Here is a 16,384-nt window from a genome sequence, read left to right on the forward strand (position 1 = left end):
CTACGTGGCTCCTCAGAAGCTGTTAGGCTTAACAAACAAAAATAAAGTAAAATCAGATATGGTATGAAGCCTTGGGACTCAGAAACCTTCATCCTTAGAAAATCAGTTAAGCCTTCAGAGGCTAGAAGAGAGAGTGTGTGTGATTGGTAGGCAAAGCAAAGAAAGATTAGTACAAGTTGGCAGCTGGATAAAACCTTACACCTGCGCAAAAATAAGTCTCCCTCATAATAAAACCCAAAGATGTCCCGGGTCGGGGAGGAGAAAAGTGTCTCTCATCTGTCCCATCAACACAAATTAGTGAAACCTGCCTCAGATGAAGTGCGAAGGCCAGTCTTGCAGGGAGAGTTTCAACCTCTCCCCACGAGATGGGCTAGACATCACCTGCCCAAGCTCTCTCCCGACCTGCTAGAGCCGAGAGGGCGGAGGCCGGAGAGGCTGCAGCCGGGAGTAGCACCGCACATCCGGGAACGCCGGCAGCCGGCTGAGGGCTGCATAACTGATGGGAGGCCGAGCGCGATAACAGCGTCTCGGGGGAGTAGGGCAAGGCGGCCAGGCCCCTCCCATGCCTCCTTTTCTTCAGCGTCCTGCCCGCGGCACTGGCTGCGGGCGCCGGGCCACCTGCGAGTGTGCGCAGGGACCGCGGACACCCGCGGCGGCGAGCTGAGGGAGCAGTCTCCACGAGGACCGAGGCGGACCCTCTGGCGCCCTGCGCGCCCTCCCTGGCCTGCTGGGGGAGAGGGCGCCTACGCCCCGGCTGCTCTTCCTCCTCCAGTGCCTTCTCGCCGCCGCGCGCCCAAGCTCTGCGGACGGCAGTGCCCCAGGTGTGATGGGTACAGGGGCCAGGGTAAGGAGGGCGGAGGGCGCTCGAGGCTCGGGTCCCCGCGGGCGGAGGGCATCGCCGGCGCGCCGGGCAGGGGTGGCTGGGAGAGGCGCGGGGATGCTGGTGAGGGCGGGTGGCGAGAGTCGTCGGCGGCCTCCCATTGGCTACATTTGTGTCACCTAAGCTGAATCCTGGAACTGGTGTGGCTGGTGCTCCTGCGCTCTTTGAGGCGAGTCTTGAACAAACAGCGCCCCGAGAGTTGGGCGAGTAGGTAACAGGGCAGAGTCTGGTTTTTCCTAGGAAGACGGCAGTGGGGTGTGTGGGTGGATGCAGGGACCAGATAGCGATTTGGCTTGTGCAAATGTGGCATGAATTTTGAAAGCCACATTTCCCCAAGGCCTACCCCCTTTTCTTGATTCGAGAGTAAGGCTGGAGTATCAGCTCTTTCCCTCCTCTTGGCAGGTGGGATGGCTTTGAGGATTTTTTTTTATTTTTTCTTTTTGAGACAGAGTTTTGCTCTTGTTGCCCAGGCTGGAGTGCAATGGCGTGATCTTGGCTCACCAGAACCTCCTCTTCCCGGGTTCAAGCGATTCTTCTCTCAGCCTCCAGAATAGCTGGGATTACAGGCATGCGCCACCACGCCTGGCTAATTTTATATTTTTAGTAGAGACCGGGTTTCTCCACATTGGTCAGTCTGGTCTCCAACTCCAAACCTCAGGTGATCCGCCTGCTTCAGCCTTGCAAAGTGCTAGGATTACGGGCGTGAGCCACCTCACCTTGCCGAGGATATTTTTTTAGAGCTGAGTGGGGGAAAAAACATCATAACCAACTAGCCAACCAAAGATCCACAACTTAAAGGATAACGTGTGTGTATCTTCATTTTATACCGTGGTCTTTGAAAACAAAATATGTGTGTGTGTGTGTGTGTGTGTGTGTGTGATTTTTGCTTGTTGTTTTATTAAGACACTTTGACAGAGGGATTATGTGCAAAACATTACCAAAGCCAACATGAAAGTTGCCATTTTACCTTCACCTGTTTATAATTACTTTTCATACTGAAAGGATTCCATCCAACCTATTGCAAGTTTCTGTGTCATAAATGTTAGCAGCCAGTAAGGGTAATAAAACACCACCTCTCAAGCTGGTAAATGTTGGCCACCAGTAACTAAAATTGGGACATTGTTCTGCAAAAAGTTTTCAAATTCTCATGGGAATTTATTTTCATGGGCTTGTAATATGTGGAATTTTTGTAACACACCATAGAGAAAGAAGGATAATCAAAAGGTAAGACTATTAATTTTTATAAATGCCTTTTAAAAGGTCTAGTTGTTAACAACTTGGATAGAACATCTTGGGTTGCTTCAGTTCTAAATTTCCTTGTGCCACATCTCTTTTCTGTAATACTACTTATAAAGAATTGTCCAGGCCTGTAATCCCAGCACTTTGGTGTGCTGAGGTGGGAGGATGGCTGGAATCCAGGAGTTCAAGACCACCCTGGCAACATAGCAAGGTCCCTTCTTTATTAAAAAAAAAAATTTAAAAGTGCGCTTGTGGTGATGTACACCTGTAGTCCCAGGTGCTTGGGATGCCAAGGCAGAAAGATTGCTTCAGCCCAAAGTTTGAGGCTGCAGTGAGCTATGATGGTGATGGTACCAGTAAGATCTAGCCTGGGTGACAGCACAAAACTGTCTCAAAAAAAAAAAAAAAGAAAAGAAAAAGAAACAGAATTGCCCAGTTCATTTTTCCCCCTTCTGGGTATCTCCAATTCTTCTATCCCTGGTTCACCTCAGAGTATTGCAGTTCTGAGAACCAGTGCATTCTGGATTCATTGTAGAACTTTGATTCTCTACTTGACTGTATGTCAGAATCACCAGAGAGCTTGAAAAATCCTGATACGAGAGGTGGAGCCAAGATAGCCGAATAGGAACAGCTCCGGTCTACAGCTCCCAGCATGAGTGATGCAGAAGATGGGTGATTTCTGCATTTCCATCTGAGGTACTGGGTTCAGCTCACTAGGGAGTGCCAGACAGTGGGCACAGGACAGTGGGTGCAGTGCACTGTACGTGAGCCGAAGCAGGGCGAGGCATTGCCTCACTCGGGAGGCGCAAGGGGTCAGGGAGTTCCCTTTCCTAGTCAAACAAAGGGGTGATAGATGGCACCTGGAAAATTGGGTCACTCCCACCCTAATACTGCGCTTTTCTGATGGGCTTAAAAAACAGCACACCAGGAGATTATACCCCGCACCTGGCTCGGAGGGTTCTATGCCCACAGAGTCTCGCTGATTGCTAGCACAGCAGTCTGAGATCGAACTGCAAGGTGGCAGTGAGTCTGGTGGAGGGGCGCCCACCATTGCCCAGGCTTGCTTAGGTAAAGAAAGCAGCCAGGAAGCTCGAACTGGGTGGAGCCCACCACAGCTCAAGGAGGCCTGTCTGCCTCTGTAGGCTCCACCTCTGGGGGCAGGGCACAGATAAACAAAAAGACAGCAGTAACCTCTGCAGACTTAAATGTCCCTGTCTGACAGCTTTGAAGAGAGCAGCGGTTCTCCTAGCACGCAGCTGGAGATCTGAGAATGGACAGACTGCCGCAAGTGGGTCCCTGACCCCTGACCCCCGAGCAGCTTAACTGGGAGGCACCCCCCATAGGGGAAGACTGACAACTCACACGGCCGGGTACTCCTCTGAGACAAAACTACCAGAGGAACGATCAAACAGCAGCATTCCCGGTTCACAAAAATCCGCTGTTCTGCAGCCACTGCTGCTGATACCCAGGCAAAGAGGGTCTGGGGTGGACCTCTAGCAAACTCCAACAGACCTGCAGCTGAGGGTCTTGTATGTTAGAAGGAAAACTAACAAACAGAAAGGACATCTACATCAAAAACCCATCTGTACATCACCATCATCAAAGACCAAAAGTAGATAAAATCACAAAGATGGGGAAAAAACAGAGCAGAAAAACTGGAAACTCTAAAAATCAGAGTGCCTCTCCTCCTCCAAAGGAACGCAGTTCCTCACCAGCAACAAAACAAAGCTGGACAGAGAATGACTTTGACGAGTTGAGAGAAGAAGGCTTCAGTCGATCAAAGTATACCGAGCTACAGGAGGAAATTCAAACCAAAGGCAAAGAAGTTAAAACCTTTGAAAAAAATTTAGACGAATGTATAACTAGAATAACCAATACAGAGAAGTGCTTAAAGGAGCTGATGGAGCAGAAAGCCAAGGCTGGAGAACTACATGAAGAATGCAGAAGCCTCAGGAGCCAATGCGATCAACTGGAAGAAAGGGTATCAGTGATGGAAGATGAAATGAATGAAATGAAGTGAGAAGGGAAGTTTAGAGAAAAAAGAATAAAAAGAAACAAACAAAGCCTCCAAGAAATATGGGACTATGTGAAAAGACCAAATCTACATCTGATTGGTGTACCTGAAAGTGACGGGGAGAATGGAACCAAGTTGGATAACACTCTGCAGGATATTATCCAGGAGAACTTCCCCAATCTAGCAAGGAAGGCCAACATTCAGATTCAAGAAACACAGAGAACTCCACAAAGATACTCCTTGAGAAGAGCAAATCCAAGACACATAATTGTCAGATTCACCAAAGTTGAAATGAAGGAAAAAATGTTAAGGGCGGCCAGAGAGAAAGGTCGGGTTACCCACAAAGGGAAGGCCATCAGACTAACAGCAGATCTCTCGGCAGAAACTATACAACCCAGAAGAGAGTGGGGGCCAATATTCAACATTCTTAAAGAAAAGAATTTTCAACCCAGAATTTCATATTGAGCCAAACTAAGCTTCATAAGTGAAGGAGAAATAAAATACTTTACAGACAAGCAAATGTTGAGAGATTTTGCCACCACCAGACCTGCCCTAAAAGAGCTCCTGAAGGAAGCACTAAACATGGAAAGGAACAACTGTTACCAGCCCCTGCAAAATCATGCCAAATTGTAAAGACCATCAAAGCTAGGAAGAAACTGCATCAATTAACGAGCAAAATAACCAACTAACATCATAATGACAGGATCAGATTCACACATAACAATATTAACGTTAAATGTAAATGGGCTAAATGCTCCATTTAAAAGACACAGACTGGCAAATTGGATAAAGAGTCAAGACCCATCACTGTGTTGTATTCAGGAAACCCATCTCACGTGCAGAGACACACACAGGCTCAAAATAAAAGGATGGAGGAAGATCTACCAAACAAATGGAAAACAAAAATAGGCAGGGGTTACAATCCTAGTTTCTGATAAAACAGACCTTAAACCATCAAAGATCAAAAGAGACAAAGAAGGCCATTACATAATGGCAAAGGGATAATTCAACAAGAAGAGCTAACCATCCTAAATATATATGCACCCAATACAGGAGCACCCAGATTCATAAAGCAAGTCCTGAGTGACATACAAAGAGACTTAGACTCCCACACTAATAATGGGAGACTTTAACACCCCACTGTCAGTATTAGACAGATCAACGAGACAGAAAGTTAACAAGGATACCCAGGAATTGAACTCAGCTCTGCACCAAGTGGACCTAATAGACATCTACAGAACTCTCCACCCCAAATCAACAGAATATACATTTTTTTCAGCACCAAACCACACCTATTCCAAAATTGACCACATAGTTGGAAGTAAAGCACACCTCAGCAAATGTAAAAGAACAGAAATTATAACAAACTGTCTCTCAGACCACAGTGCAATCAAACTAGAACTCAGGATTAAGAAACTCACTCAAAACCACTCAACTACATGGAAACTGAACAACCTGCTCCTGTATGACTACTGGGTACATAATGAAATGAAGGCAGAAATAAAGATGTTCTTTGAAACCAATGAGAACAAAGACACAACATACCAGAATCTCTGGGACACATTCAAAGCAGTGTGTAGAGGGAAATTTATAGCACTAAATGCCCACAAGAGAAAGCAGGAAAGATCCAAAATTGACACCCTAACATCACAATTAAAAGAACTAGAAAAGCAAGAGCAAACACATTCAAAAGCTAGCAGAAGGCTACAAAAACTAAAATCAGAGCAGACTTGAAGGAAATAGAGACACAAAAAAATGCTTCAAAAAATTAATGAATCCAGGAGCTGATTTTTTTGAAAGGATCAATAAAATTGATATACCACTAGCAAGACTAATAAAGAAGAAAAGAGAGAAGAATCAAATAGATGCAATAAAAAATGATAAAGGGGATATCACCACCGATCCCACAGAAATACAAACTACCATCAGAGAATCCTACAAACACCTCTATGCAAATAAACTAGAAAATCGAGAAGAAATGGATAAATTCCTTGACACATGCACTCTCCCAAGACTAAACCAGGAAGAAGTTGAATCTCTGAATAGACCAATAACAGGCTCTGAAGTTGTGGCAATAATCAATAGCTTAGCAACCAAAAAGAGTCCAGGACCAGATGGATTCACAGCCAAATTCTACCAGAGGTACAGGGAGGAACTGGTACCATTGCTTCTGAAACTATTCCAATCAATAGAAAAAGAGGGAATCCTCCCTAACTCATTTTATGAGGTCAGCATCATCCTGATACAAAAGCCAGGCAGAGACACAACCAAAAAAGAGAATTTTAGACCAATATCTTTGATGAACATTGATGCAACAATCCTCAATAAAATACTGGCAAACCAAATCCAGCAGCACATCAAAAAGCTTATCCACCATGATCAAGTGGGCTTCATCCCTGGGATGCAAGGCTGGTTCAACATACGCAAATCAATAAATGTAATCTAGCATATAAACAGAACCAAAGGAAAAAACCACATGATTATCTCAATAGATGCAGAAAAGACCTTTGACAAAATTCAACAACATTTCATGCTAGAAACTCTCAATAAATTAGGTATTGATGGGGCGTATCTCAAAATAATAAGAGCTATCTATGACAAACCCACAGCCAATATACTGAATGGGCAGAAACTGGAAGCATTCCCTTTGAAAACTGGCACAAGACATGGATTCCCTCCCTCACCACTCGTATTCAACATAGTGTTGGAAGTTCTGGTCAGGGCAATGAGGTAGGAGAAGGAAATACAGGGAATTCAATTAGGAAAAGAAGAAGTCAAATTCTGCCTGTTTGCAGATGACATGATCTGGGAAACCCCATTGTCTCAGCCCAGAATCGCCTTAAGCTGATAAGCAACTTCAGAAACGTCTCAGGATACAAAATCAATGTACAAAAATCACAAGCATTCTTATACACCAATCACAGACAAACAGAGAGCCAAATCATGTCTGAACTCCTATTCACAATTGCTTCAAAGAGAATAAAATACCTAGGAATCCAACTTACAAGGGATGTGAAGGACCTCTTCAAGGAGAACTACAAACCACTGCTCAATGAAATAAAAGAGGATACAAACAAATGGAAGAACATTCGATGCTCATGGGTAGGAAGAATCAATATTGTGAAAATGGCCATACTGCCTAAGGTAATTTATAGATTCAATGCCATCACCATCAAGCTTACCAATGACTTTCTTCACAGAATTGGAAAAAACTACTTTAAAGTTCATATGGAACCAAAAAAGAGCCTGCATTGCCAAGTCAATCTTAAGCCAAAAGAACAAAGCCGGATGCATCACGCTACCTGACTTCAAACTATCCTACAAGGCTAGAGTAACCAAAACAGCGTGGTACTTGTACCACAACAGAGATATAGATCAATGGAACAGAAGAGAGCCCTCAGAAATAATGCTGCATATCTACAACTATCTGATCTTTGACAAACCTGACAAAAGCAATGGGGAAAGGATTCCCTATTTAATAAATGGTGCTGGGAAAGCTGGCTAGCCATATGTAGAAAGCTGAAACTGGATCCCTTCCTTACACCTTATATAAAAATTAATTCAAGATGGATTGAAGACTTGCATGTTAGACCTAAAACCATAAAAACCCTAGAAGAAAACCTAAGCATTACCATTCAGGACATAGGCATGGACAAGGACTTCATGTCTAAAACACCAAAAGCAATGGCAACAAAAGCCAAAATTGACAAATGGGATCTAATTAAACTAAAGTGCTTCTGCACAGCAAAAGAAGCTACCATCAGAGTGAACAGGCAACCTACAAAATGGGAGAAAATTTTCGCAACCTACTTATCTGACAAAGGGCTAATATCCAGAATCTACAATGAATTCAAACTAATTTACAAGAAAAAACAAACAACCCCATCAAAAAGTGGGCAAAGGATATGAACAGACACTTCTCAAAAGAAGACATTTATGCAGCCAAAAAACACATGAAAAAATGCTCATCATCACTGGTCATCAGAGAAATGTAAATCAAAACCACAATGAGATAGCATCTCACACCAGTTAGAATGGCCATCATTAAAAAGTCAGGAAACAACAGGTGCTGGAGAGGATGTGGAGAAATAGGAACACTTTTACACTGTTGGTGGGACTGTAAACTAGTTCAACCATTGTGGAAGTCAGTGTGGCGATTCCTCAGGGATCTAGAACTAGAAATACCATTTGACCCAGCCATCCCATTACTGGATATATACCCAAAGGACTATAAATCATGCTGCTATAAAGACACATGCACGCGTATGTTTATTGTGGCACTATTCACAATAGCGAAGAGTTGGAACCAACCCAAATGTCCAACAACGATAGACTAGATTAAGAAAATGTGGCACATATACACCGTGGAATACTATGCAGCCCTAAAAACCAGTGAGTTCATGTCCTTTGTAGGGACATGGATGAAACTGGAAATCATCATTCTCAGTAAACAATCGCAAGGACAAAAAACCAAACACTGCATGTTCTCACTCATAGGTTGGAATTGAACAATGAGAACTCATGGACACAGGAAGGGGAACATCACACTCCAGGGACTGTTGTGGGATGGGGGGAGGCGGGAGGGACAGCATTAGAAGATATGCCTAATGCTAAATGACAAGTTAATGGGTGCAGCAAAACAACATGGCACATGGATATATATGTAACAAACCTGCACATTGTGCACATGTACCCTAAAACCTAAAGTATAATAAAAAAAATAAAATAAAGAGCAATAAAAAAAAGAAAAATCCTGATACCTGGATCTTTCCCTACAAAACTCTGGTTCATTTGGCTTGGGATTCAGTGTGGGCATTAAGAAGTTTTATCAGCTGCCTATGTAGCTTTAAATGTGATTTTGAGCTGTTTGAAAACCACAGCTTTAAAATGATATGGCCTAGAGAGTGCACTGTTAGGTAAATACTTATTCCGCAGGCATCAGGGTTAAGTTGATATGCAGAGAAGATCTCTAAAAGAGAAAAAAAAAAGGTAGGAATCAAATGAAAGTGGAATAAATGAAGGTGTAAATCAATAAGATGAATGGGGGAGGGGATGTCCCTCTATGTATATGGTATAAGTTCTGTCCTTTTAGCTCCACTTAAGCTAAAATTGTGGAACAATGTACAAGACAAAAGTTATGAAGTTAGCATCAAATTTCAGCCAGAATTAAAAATTGTCAGGCACTCTCAGCTTGTTTTCTAGATTCGATATTGATCTCTGCAAAATTCAGTTTTCTGTTTGCCAAAGGATATTGTGAGGTTTACTGGATATTTTTTACCTAGATGTATAGACCTACACACTTGGACATAGGTTTTCTGTTAACCTGAGTCTTTGAGTCAAATTTTAATAATAAGAATAGTTATAAATGTATAGCCCTATGAGTTAGCATTATTTTAGTTCCAGCTGAAAAAAAATAGAGTTTTCCAGGACATTTTTCTCCCTTCTGAATATCCCCAATTCTTCTATCCCTGATTCACCTTTCAAAATTCATCTCAGAGTATTGCAGTTCTGAGAACCTCTGCATTCCTGGGGGATTCTCACTCTTTCGCTCAGGCTGGAGGGCAGAGGCACATTCACGGCTCACTGCAGCCTTGACCTTCTGGGCTCAAGATGAAGAAATTGGGGCTTAGGTTAAGTAATTGCCCAAGTACACATAGTTAAGCGGCAGAGCAGGAAATTTGGCATTGGTCCATCCAGTGCCTGTTTTCTTAAATACAGTGCTTAAACACAATATCCAGTTGTCTCTCTGAGCTAATTGGAAATGTCTGTGAAAGTTCAGAACTACTGACAGCATAGCCTACACACCTAATGTCTGATTTGCACTGAATGACATGCTGACACAGTTTGAGTCCTGGAATAAAATTAGGTACAGGAACTCTTCTAAGGTTTTTTGATTAAATAAGACGTGTAATATATCTTTGTAAAGGATACATCAGTGGGAATATTTAAATATCGTTATTATTAGTATTACATGGCACAAATTAGAGAAATGGGTCATGTTTATCTTTTGAAAAATGTTTGCAGTAGAATCATTTTAAATGATCCTTTTAACTTCCAGAGGACGTGGCTTTTGCATTCCCTTTATGAACCCCATTCCCTACTAACCCCTCACCCCAAACACAGCAGCTTTCTAGTAATAAATATTTTGAAGCAAATATTATTCAAGCACCCACATATGTCTGACATTGTTAGCCTATATCTCAGTAGAACATGCTAGCACTTTTTACCTTTAAGGATATTTAAAGGGGTTCCCACTGGACAAATCTGGGACAAATTGAGCATCAAATAATTAATAATATTAGTGGACTGCAACTCATTTAATAATATGGGAATTCATGAGTACCAACTGATGTAAATTAAAAAAGGAGTCAATGAAAAGTTTTATGGGATACAAAGTATTAAAGATTCAAAGTAACCCTTCAGAATGTGCTTATTAATATCAAGGGAAAAAGAGTAACTTTATGGTGGAGAAGCTTGGCAGACAGCACTTTGATCAAATGATCAAAGACCAAAATCTGTTCAAAGGGAACAGATTAACCATAAGCCTACCTTCATTTATTTATTTATTTATTTATTTATTCATTCATTCATTCATTCATTCATTCATTTAATTTTTGAGACAGGGTCTCACTCTGTCATTCAGGCTGGAGTACTGAGGCACACTCATGGCTCACTACAGCCTTGACCTTCTGGACTCAAGGGATCCTCCCACTTCAGCCTCCCACATGGCTGGGACTACAGGCCTATGCAACCACACCCGGCTAATTTTTGTATTTTTTGTAGAGATGGGGTTTCACTACGTTGCCTAGGCTGGCCTTGAACTCCTAGGCTCAAGCGATCTTCCTGCCTTGGCCTCCTAAAGTGTTGGGATTATAGGCGAGAGCTACTGTGCCCAGCCTAAGCCTACCTTTAATAATGATGTTTGTGATGCATGAACATTTTTACCCTAAATTTATCATCACAAAAATTATATGTTTAAAACATTTGTTAAGAATTAGGGCAACTGACTCTTCCTCATCTTCTGTCACCCTCATTCCCTTCCCTCCTCCCTCTCATCTTTCCCTCGATAGATCCTGTTGTTATTTGTTGGGGAAGAGCAAGGAGACATCCTCACTAAGTGGTTGGAGCCCAAGGGGCCCAGATCAGGATATCTGAGGCTGACCCTGGTAAGGATGGATGGCATCCAGGCAAGAGAGCAGCCTGGTGTGGAGTGTTAGGGCCTGAGCACAGTGAATGAGTGCTCCTGCAGTGGGCAGTTTGACACAGGGTCCCAGAGTTGAGAAAGTTAACAAGGCTTTTGTGCAGGAGCAGCAGATGGGTGATGTTTGATCCCAAGCAAGATGTGGAGGAAAGCATGTAGGAGGGTCAGACCAGCGTTGGAGGTTGGAGCCTGAGTGGGTAAGGAGACAACTCTGTGGGGACAGGTGTGGCAGTGGCAATGAGAGTTTAGCAATATACAGGGTGGCTGATCAAATAATTAAATCTAGGAAAGATAATAGGATCTAGGTTTTTCACTAGAGAAGAATGAAATAAAGACAGAGAAAAAGTAGAATGAATCCTGTGGTGTTGGATTGCAGTTGGTAGTATCCATGGGAATCCATGACATTAAATCCCTATCTCTTTACCTATGTCTATATAGGTATATAGATTTAAACAAGTAATATGTGTAAATATATTATGATGAATACATATCATGCATATCATATACATAAATGTATATGATATACATTATAAGTTGTATGTGTATACGAATGTGTGCACCTGTATTCTTAGCAGTGATTTCCAATAGTGATGAATATACTTAGCACCCAGATCTTGGATTCTAAATACCATTCTTTACTAATAGTAACCAAGCCTTCTTGGAGAAATGGCTGATTTCAGGGCTAGTGTGGGAAAGTAGCAGATAAGCCTAGAACATCTTGTGCCAGAAAGCAATGGAGTGCTCAAAGGATAATGAGTCATGTCTAAAAGATACAAGAGCCAACATGAAGGGGTTCCCACTGGAAAAATCCGGGACAAAATTGAGCTTCAAAATAAATAATATTAGTGGATTGTAACCCATTTAATAATATGGGGATTCATGAGTACCAACTGATGCAAATTAAAAAATGAATCAATGAAAACTTTGATGGGGTACAAAGTACTAAAGATTCAAAGTAACTCTTCAGAATATGCTTATTAATATCAAGGGAAAAAGAGTAACTTTATAGTGGAGAAGCTTGGCAGACAGCACTTTGATCAAATGATCAAAGACCAAAAAAATGGTGTGTCATCTGAGACGATCTGGTGAGAAGAGCACAGCATCAATTCTATGATGTTCCTGCCAAAGGTGCCTACCTCAAATATAATCATATTACAGTAGAACTGTCTTGGAATTTTAAAAAGTGTCAGGGTTATGGAAAGGTCAGAAGAGACTGTCGCAGTTCCAGAGTGAAGCCACGTTAGAGAGAAGTGACAGCCAATGGCAATGGGTGATTCTGAGCTGGAACGTTTTGCTGCCAAGTGCATTATAGGGACTTTTTTTTTGAAACTTAGATGGGGTATGGGGATGAGATGGTGCTTCGTATACATTCATTTCTTGATTTTAATGGCTGTATTGGGATGGTATGGGGAATGTCCTTTGTAGGAAATAGATGGTAATGTTTTAGTGGGGCATGAAGCATCAGGTCAGGAACTTATTCTCACATGGTTCAGAGGAGAAAATGTTCTGTTCTTGAAATATTTCTGCTACTTTGAGATTGTTTGAAAAGAAACAAAAAGAATTAGTTTACCTGAGAAAGCGTCAGTTTACATAGGCATTAAACTAAAACAAAAGTTGAGAAATCTGTTAAGGTTCTTATGTATCATTTTCCAAAGGTGTATATGCCCTCCAACAGAAACAAATCACATGTGTTGAAGCTATTTGTTCTAAAGTGTAATCTTTTGACATTAACTTTGTACAGCTGGTCTCACATATTGTACAATATAAGGTGAACGTTACAAATTAACCACTTATCACATACATGCTGATGTAGGAGAACAAACCTCACAACACTTTGCTAAAAATAAACTCTACTCCTAATAAAAATTGCTGCTATTTAAACATAGAATATCTCAAATAATGTTAGAATAGAAATAATGAATGTTACCTTTATAGAGTTGTTATTCTTTGAAAATAGCATTTTCCTGGTATTTTTGAAGTTATTGAGGTTATTGTACTAATGTGTCCCTAATCCCAAACCACAAGCTTTTAATAGCCTTACAATTATATACTTCTGAGAACTTGAAAGGGAATTTAGATACCTTGTGTGATTGATCTTGAAGCCCAAAGTGCTTTTGTAACTTAGCCAAAAGCAATGAGATAGCTAATAGCTATAACTGTTTTCCTGGTTTGCATTTCAGCATCCATCCAGCATGTGGTTTTTCTTCATAAAAAGTCCTCAAAATAGGCCCCTGGCAGGAGGGTGTTCTTGGGAGGGAAGGGTGGCAAAAAATGTTCACACTTTAAAAATGTCTGCACCTAAACTAGGCAGAACAGGAATTCAGGGCCACAGGGCCATTGGAAGATTATTAAGAATCATCACATTGAAGAATCAGGGTTGCCGATGTATCTGTTCAAAATCAAGGTTTTCAACTTTGGTACTATTGGCATTTTCCGCTGGATAATTCTTTTTCATGGCAAGCTGTTATCCTAAAATGTTTAGCAGTATCCCTGGCCTCTACATATGTGGTGGGTGAATTGTACCCCCCAAAAAGATATGTTTAATGCCTAATCTTTGGTACCTGTGAAAGTGACTTTACTTGGGAGTAGGGTCTTTGCAGATGTAATGAACTAAAATAAGGTCATACTAAATTAGAGTAAGCCCTAAACCTAATGACTGTGGTCTTTATAAAAGAAAAAAGGGAGGGAGATTTGAACATAGGGACAGAGACATATACAGAGGGAAGATGATCATGTGAAGACAGAGGCAGGTGTTGGACTAATGCAGCTACCACCAGCCAAGGAATGCCAAGGTTGCCAGCAACTGCCAGATGCTAGGCAGAGGCAAGGAAGGATTCTTCACCCGAGAGTTCAGAGGAGGAAGGCCCTGCCAACACCTTGATTTCAGACTCCTGGCCTCCAGAACTGTGAAAGAATACACTTCTGCTATTTTTGCCACCAAATTTGTAGTCTTTTATTATGACACCTAATTTGTGGTAATTTGTTATGGAAACTTATATAACCTACTAAATAAATGTGATCATCCCCCAACTGTGACAAGCAAAATGCTTTCAGACATTGCCAAATGTCTCCTGTGGGGCAAAACTACCCTCAGTTGAGAGCCACTGAATAAAATCCCAACTCTTATCGAATAGACTAACAATGGAAACATTTAACAAATCTATAGTGTTTAGAAAGAATAGAAATCTTAGTTATTAACTTTTGGGGTTTTATTTTTTAGTAAGTTTTTATTTGGCATAAGTTACTGTTAAAGTATCTTAGTGACCCATGTAGAGGTCATTTGAAACAGAATTTTTATGTTGCCCTTTGAAATGTATATTATTGCCAAAATTATATATTTTTAAAAAGATCAATTTATTTCCATTCCTATACCATCTGGTTTTTAAAATAGTTTTACAAGACTGGTAAAAGTGTACATTGTACTTCTCAGTAAGCCTTAAAAAGAAAACCTTGCCTGTAAAGGCTTCTTGTCCAATAGCTTTCATACTATGCAGAAAATATCAAGAGCTCAAGAGTTGTCTATGTGGAGTATTATCTGTCCCTGACTTAGAAAGTCTGACTTATAAATGTCCCCATCAGGATTACTATAATTTTTTTTTTTTTTTTTTTTTTTTGGAGATGGAGTCTCACTCTGTCATCCAGGCTGGAGTGCAGTGATGCGATCTCAGCTCACTGCAACCTCCGACTGCTGAGTTCAAGCAATTCTCCTGTCTCAGCCTCCCAAGTAGCTGGGGCCACAGGCGCATGCCACCATGCCTGGCTAATTTTTTGTATTTTTAGTAGAGACGGGGTTTCACCATGCTGGCCAGGCTGGTCTCGAACTCCTGACCTCATGATCTGCCCGCCTCAGCCTCCCAAAGTGCTGACATTAGAAGCGTGAGCCACTGCACCTGGCCCCGATAACTATAATTTTTTGACAAGCTTTTTTTTTTCCCTTGTTTTTCTTCTTTATTGGATGAATCTCTCTGGAGTATAATTTCCAGGACTCAGAGATGACTTATTTCCTTTTTCCTCTTTCTGCTGCATTATGGACAGGGGATAAGGCTACTCTGTTCCTAAAACCCATAATTCTCCATGTGTTGTGTATAATCAGTATTTTACTTAGTAAAGATAAAGTTTAACCATATCATGGCTTAAGTGGCCTTTACAATTTGGCATGGGATCACATGGTTATATATAACATTGCTTCTATGAAGAAATATGTTCTTATTTCCAAATCTCTATTTTATGAATAATATATAATATTCATTCCTATCAGTGTTTCTGTAATTAGGTTGCACATTTATAATGCTGTATATCAGAATGTTAAAATTAAGATTTATTAAGTACTGCATGTTGATATCAATCAGTATAGAGATGAGAAATATAAAGAATAATATTTATTTTAATAGTAGTTGCTTCTTACACTTTTTTCTTAATGAAGTTCAGACCCTTCCAAGATTTTAACATATAATAAAGGGATTTTGGGGGCTTTGGAGAGAATGTTTATTCTTTTTTTTTTTTTGAGACGGAGTCTTGCTCTGTCGCCCAGGCTGGAGTGCAGTGGCACAATCTCGGCTCACTGCAAGCTCCGCCTCCCGGGTTCACGCCATTCTCCTGCCTCAGCCTCTCCGAGTAGCTGGGACTACAGGCGCCCGCCACCACGCCCGGCTAATTTTTTTTTGTATTTTTAGTAGAGACGGGGTTTCACCATGGTCTCGATCTCCTGACCTCGTGATCCGCCCGCCTCGGCCTCCCAAAGTGCTGGGATTACAAGCATGAGGCACCGTGCCCAGCCTGAGAATGTTTATTCTTAATCAGAGATGTAGTTGCATTTATTTCCTGATTTAAAAAAAACAAATCTTAAGACCCAATGCAGTTTTCTAGTGTTACTTATTTTTCTTCCCAACTTACTTCAATTAAATGAAGCACTCATAATGAAATATGTGAAAAGGTTACCTTAATACCTTTAAGTAGAATTATAGCATGTTTATTTCCCTTGAAAGTGTTAATAGAATAAATTATAAGCCCTTCTAGCAACACATATTTTAAAATATAATATGTGAAAAAC

The 16,384-nt window shown here is 41.3% G+C and overlaps 1 pseudogene; it reads left to right on the top strand.

Moving 5' to 3' along the window:
* The first annotated feature begins 240 nt into the window (after positions 1-240).
* The window catches only part of LOC134734857 (embigin-like), a 66,245-nt pseudogene continuing 50,101 nt past the window's right edge, over positions 241-16,384 (top strand).

The sequence above is a fragment of the Symphalangus syndactylus genome, chromosome 12, assembly GCF_028878055.3.
Source record: "Symphalangus syndactylus isolate Jambi chromosome 12, NHGRI_mSymSyn1-v2.1_pri, whole genome shotgun sequence".
NCBI classification, from domain to species: Eukaryota; Metazoa; Chordata; class Mammalia; order Primates; family Hylobatidae; genus Symphalangus; species Symphalangus syndactylus.